Genomic DNA, 6870 nt, shown 5'->3' with positions numbered 1-6870 from the left:
ATCGACACACAAATATATGTGGTTCACTAACAGTGTGTTAGCTACGTTCACGGGCAGAGAGAGAACAGTATTATTAGAGAGAATGTTTTCAGAAAATTACGTAAAAAAACGGTGCCTCTAGAGAGTTTATATAGCGTACTACTCTAAATCCTAGGGTCATAATCGTAAATAGTTACAAATAAATAAATATGCTGAATACACAAATGCTTGATAGGACAAGACCCTCAAACTATCTCATGATATTGTCCACTTTGGGTATAGTCATCATTGATTCCCAGTAATTTTATTCCCAGACATATAATTCCAAGACATACTTAATTCCGGGGCATTGAGAAGACCTCAATCCAAACGGCCCCTAAAGGGAAAACACATCTCTAGACAATTATAGCCGTTAGAATTATATTCTCCGTGAAATATTTTTGTTAGGACAAAATAAAGAATTATATTTTCTTTCATAAGGTTTAGGGTTCATGTCGACTAACAAAAATTTAAATTTAAGTGAGGTGGAAACTTTACTAAATTTATGTTTTTAATCCCCAACATACATAAGATGAAATAAGAATTACAAGCCCTATAGAATAATACTATGGGTTTCTTCCTCAACTTAGGTTAGAAAATACTTATCTTAGTCACTAAACATCGAAGTCAAGCTTCTCATGGCTAAGATGAATCTCAACAATATGAAAAGCTTAGGTTTTATCCCAGTGCTCAAATCTATCTCTTTGGTGCTCAAGATCAACAAAATTATTGATAAAAGACATTAAACCACCTAATAAACCCGAGTTAAGTTGAGCGAGATGCACATTTGGGAGCTCACTCTGACCCTAATTATTTATTCCAAAAGAATGACAGGTTCATTGTTGGTCCCTACCTCCTTGATACTTGGACCCACAAGAGACTTAGGTAAATTTGTATTATTCTTTCTGACAAAAGCATAGTCAAACCATTATGAGTTGGGTTTATTCCTTTTTCAATGAGGATTAGATGAGAGAAATTATCGGTTTTGACTATGTGTTTAATATTTGGGCGTCCTTACGCATTGTTTATGAGTCTTCTTCTACAACATGCATCATGGGGCTTGGTCTTAGCTACAAAAAGTAAAGAAAGATGGTCTCTACGTCTCACAATACCTTGCTCAAATTAAAGATGTTGTCGATAAGTTCTTTGCTATCAGCGAAGCTCTATCTTATCGTGATCATTTAAGTTATATCCTTGGCCTCAGTAATGAGTATAATTAATTTGCCACTACTATTTAGAATCACACGGATATTCAATTTGTTGCAAATATTCAAAATCTCCTTTTAGCATATAAGGTTCACTTGGAGAAACAAACTTTGGCTAATCAACTCAATCTTATTCAGACTAATGTTGCCAATTTGTCCGTGTCGCAGAACCCCTTCGGACCAAAATGGTCCCCATCCAATAACTCTTCTATTACTACCACTCTGTTAATTCATTGGTTTATGCTATTTCCTATTGTTGTTCCTTCTGGTCCTGGTAGTTTTGGTTCGTCCTCTTATCCCACTAATTTCCTCAATGACTTTTTAAATCTCTAAACATTCATCATCAATGTCATATTTGTAGTAAATTAGGACACATAGCCCTTGATTATTACAATTCAAACAATTTTCTTTATTAATCCTCGCCCACTCTTCGCACCTATTTTACCCAAGTTTCTAACTCTTTCCAAATACTTCCCTACCCTGTATCCTTATGCTTCTACCCCTCCTTCCTCTCACCCTGATGATGGTTGGTTCTTAGATTTGGGATTTGCTCATCATATGACTCCCGATATAAACAATGTGCAACAAACTTCTCCTTATTATCGTGTTGAGCGAGTTGTCATTAGTAATAATATGTCTCTTCTTATCTCTCGTATTGGCTCCACAAAATTTTCGTCTCTTATACCAAATCATTTGGTCTCTTTAAATTTTGTTCTTCATACTTCAAATTTGTCTCACAATCCCATTAGTATTGCTCGATTATGTCAAATCATGTATCTATTGAGTTCTTTCATAATTATTTTCTCGTGAAGGATCTTCAATCCAAACAAATTCTCCTCAAGGGAAAACTTGATGGTTGTCTCTACAAGCTTTCTACACCTTATGGTTAGTCTTGTTTCACTCAACCTCATACACAACCTATGGCTCTTCTGTCAAGTGTCCAACATCTATCTTTTTAGCCTACATTAAATATTGTTGTTGAGGGTAGTCCAAGGCAATATCTAAAGTTCATGAGCGGGCCCAAGCATATAAGGTACGTAGAGAAGGCATAAGGAGGTGCACATCTAAAAGAAAAGCATCAGTACCTCGGGTTTGAGCCGACCAACTGATACCAATAAAAAAATAACCAAGACGGATTTAAACTAGCACTCTACAACCTCGAGTATCATAAATATCCCTAACACTACTGTCATCACACGTAGTCGTAGATGTATGTCAGAGCGCATGCTTATAAATAGCCCCATTCGACCACCCTAAAGAGAAGAGTAAGTAATCTCTAAATGAGAGACCTAATCTTACTTCTTTTGTGCTTAGCTGAATTAACCATTATTTGTACTAACTTACACATTAGAATGCAGTAAGCTCGACACCTTAATGATGCTAGGATCTCTTACACAGGTCCAGATCGGAGTATATTAAGACTAGAGCGGAGAGAAGCGAGCCATAGGTCAAGGCCACTGAGGACTCGCAATGAAGCCCAAAGCATACGAGATCTAAGCATCAACAATTGTCAAGCTTGATTTATCTCAATATAATTGCAAGTTTCTGGATAAGTGTCTCAATACTTATACCTATGAAATGGCTAAGAGTCATTGTTTTCCTTTTACCCATTCTTAGTTGGTTGATCATTTCCCTTTTGAACTTGTGTATTCAAATGTTTGGTGTCCGTCCCCTATTTCAATTGTTAATGGAACTATATATTTTTTTTCTTTTTATTTGAAGGAATTGAATTCCTCGCGGAAGTGTGTGAACGTCGTGTTATTGACAGTGAATTTTGAAAAACTCAAAACACAGAGAAGTAAAATAAAGAAACTAGGATAGGCATTCATAATTATATACAACATGCTTTACTAGAGAGGAAGAGGAAGAGAAAAACTTACCTTTGTAGATCTCTTTTTGACATATTTCCTCTCCACGGATCCCAAACAGAAAACTTCTCTGCACAAACAGAAAACCCTTCTCTTGAACCGGAATGATCACGAATCCATCAAGTCACATATTTGAGGATACGACCACTTGAATTCCTCATTATTCTTAGGCAAGGAATGAAATTGTGGATTTCTATTGTGTTTTGGAAGAGGGAATGAATATATTGCAGAGAGATTTTAGAGAGCAATCTTTGAAGGGGAGTTCTATATTCTCACATCTGTTCAACATCTTTTCTGTCTTTTGATTACAAATATGAAGATGAGGGAGGGGAGTTACAATAACTCCCCACCCACGTGAACAAAATAACTCTTTTATAATGGGGAGTTAAAATTAATTAAAGTAAATTAAATATAATATAACTAAATTACTTAACTAATCATACATTATGAATTTTAATTATATTAAAATGAAAATCCCTCTCATTAACTAAATAGTTTTAATATGAATCCCATTCACATTAATTTTAACCTATAGTATTTATATGAATCTCATTTATATAATTAATATTCGAATCTCATTCAAATATATTACTCTCATATATAATTATTATTATAAATCATATTTATAATTAATTATATACTATGATGTACCAATATATATATCATACTTTATTTAATCATATTAATATGATTAATATCTTTATTTCCCTTAAATAATTTGAACAATTCAAATTATTCCAAAACCATTTATTTCTTGTTTTATCCTTAATGAGCTAGTGAGAGGACCTTATAGACCTATAGACTAGAAGCTCTAATAATACGAGCTTAATTTATTAAGCTCTTTAATTAAATTAATCAACATTCATTAACTGTAGGTCACTCCATTGAAGACCAACAACTACACTCTTCGCACCATAGATATATTTCTATGTCTATGGATATAACTAATCAACAGTAAGTCGACCCTTCACGAATTGATCGTAACTACAACTGGGTCAAATTACCATTTTATCCTTACAGTTGTATCTAACTTCTTAAGTACCAATGATCTCCCTAATGAACAAATAGTTTATAATTCAACTATAAGCTAATCCCCCTCGGGCCAATGAGAGAGTGAGGTCTCATTGTTCAAGATCCAAAATCAGCTATTAAGGGAGCAATTCATGTACTTATCCTAAAGATGTGAAGAAGTGAATTCCATCTTGTGTAGCCGTGTTTCTAGCTCCCTACTCGTATAGATCCCCAAAATGGTAGACTTATTGAGTCGGTGAATTTGGCTCTCACCCATACAAATCAAAAGATCGCCCTCATAGACAGAAGTTCACAACTCACTCAGGAATAAGGTGCACCTACGGTCATCCTATTGAAATGTTAATTTATTCAAGTATGGGTATTTTACCATACTGAAATGTTCAGAACTACAACAACTTATAATAAAAGACAAAAAGTTTCTCCTAGAAAAATGTCCAACTTTGGCAGCTAATATTAGGTCACATAAATCTCAATAGGATTGAGAAGTTGATTAAGATGGACTTCTAAGTAAGTTAAAAGCAAATTCTTTACCGGTATATGAGTCATATCTTGTAAGCAAAATGATTAAAAGACCTTTTACTGAAAAAGATCAAAGTGCCAAAGAACCCTTGGAACTTGTGCATTCAGACTTTTGTGGTCCTATGAATGTTAAGGCAATAGAAGGGTTTGAATATTTCATGTCTTTTATAGATGATTATTCTAGGTATGAGTATTTTACCTAATGTAGCATAAGTCTGAAGTACATAAAAAGTTCAAGGAGTATAAGGCCGAGGTTGAGAATACATTAGGTAAAATAATTAAGATACTTCGAACTGATCAAGGTGGAGAATATATGTATTTAAAATTCCATGACTATTTGATTGAACATGAAATTTAATCCTAAATTTCAGTACCTTGTATATCTCAGTAGAATGGTGTATCAGAAAGGAGAAATAGAACCGTGTTGGACATGGTTCGATGTATGATGAGTTATGTTCAATTACCTTATTCGTTTTGAGGTTATGCATTACAGAGTACAACTTATATTTTGAACTGTGTTCCATCCAAGAGTGTTTCAGAAACACCTTTGAAATTATAGAATAGTGTAAAGGTAGTTTATGCCATTTCAGGATTTAGGGTTGTCCAACACACGTGCTTGAGGCCAATTCTAAAAAATTGGAACCTCGTTCAAAATTGTGCCTATTTGTAAGATATCCCAAGGGAACGAGGAGTGGTTACTTCTACGATCCTAAAGATAATAAAGTATTTGTGTCGACAATTGCTACATTCTTAGAAGAGGACCACATTAGGGAGCATAAGCCACGTAGTAAGATTGTATTAAGTGAACTTTCCAACGAAACTACTGAAATTTCAACAAGAGTTGTTGAAAAGCCTAGTACATCAACAAGATTTGTTGATATCGGTTCATCTAACCGTACACATCTACCTCAATCGTTGAGGGAGCCTTGACGTAGTGGGAGGATTACGAACCCACCTATTTGTTATATGGGTTTAACAGAAACCCTGACTGTCATTTCTGATGACGATGTTGAGGATCTATTGTCCTATAAATAGGCAATGGATGATTTGGACAAAGATGAATGTATCAAAGTTATGGATCTCAAAATGAAGTCTATGTACTTCAATTCCGTCTGGGATCTTGTAGATCAACCTGATGGGTTAAACTTATAAGTGGCAAGTGGATCTACAAAAAAAAAGTTGATGGTAAAGTACAGACCTTTAAGACTAGACTGATGACAAAGGGTTATGCCTAGAGTGAGGGAGTTAACTATGAGGAAACATTCTCACCTGTTACCATGTTAAAGTCTTTTCGGATACTCTTGTTCATTGCCATATATTATGACTATAAGATTTGGCAAATGGATATCAAGATTGCCTTTGTGAATGATAATCTTAAAGATACCATCTATATGCAACAACTGGAGGGATTCATCACCCAAGGCTAAGAGAAAATGGTTTACAAGCTTAATTAGTTCATTTATGGACTAAAACAGGCTTCTCGATCTTGGAATATAAGATTTGATCTTTATGGTTTTGATTAGAATGTTGATGAGCCTTATGTTTATAAGAAAATGATCAACAATTTATTATCTTTCTTAGTATTGTATGTAGACAATATCCTACTCATTGGAAATGATGTAGGTCTACTGAATGATGTTAAACAATGGTTAGCGGCCATATTCCAAATGAAAGATTTAGGAGAGATGCAGTTTGTTCTAGGGATCCAGATTTTCAGGGATCGTAAGAACAAAACGTTGGCTTTGTCTCAGGCATCATACATTAACAAGATGCTTGTCAAATATTCGATATAGAATTCCAATAGAGGTTTATTACCTTTCAGACATGGAGTTATCTTGTCTAAGGAATAGTGTTCTAAGAAACCTAAAGAGATTGAGGAGATGAGATAGATTCCCTATGCATCGTAGCTTGATGTATGTAATGTTATGTACTAGACCTGACATTTGTTATGCAGTGGGGATAATTAATAGATATCAATCTAATCCAAGATTAGATCACTGGACAACAGTTAAAACTATCCTCAAGTATCTTCAGAGAACGAAGAACTACATGCTCGTGTATAAGTCTAAGGATTTGATCCTTACAAGATACATTGACTCTGATTTTTCAGCTAACAGGGATTCTAGGAAATCCACATCAGGATCAATGTTCACTCTTAATGGAGGAGCTGTAGTCTAGAGGAGCATAGCTGACTCTACTATGAAGTCGGAGTATGTAGTTGCTTATGA

Source organism: Benincasa hispida, chromosome 2 (genome assembly GCF_009727055.1).
Source record: "Benincasa hispida cultivar B227 chromosome 2, ASM972705v1, whole genome shotgun sequence".
Taxonomy (NCBI): domain Eukaryota; kingdom Viridiplantae; phylum Streptophyta; class Magnoliopsida; order Cucurbitales; family Cucurbitaceae; genus Benincasa; species Benincasa hispida.
Note: the sequence above shows the minus strand (reverse complement) of the source record.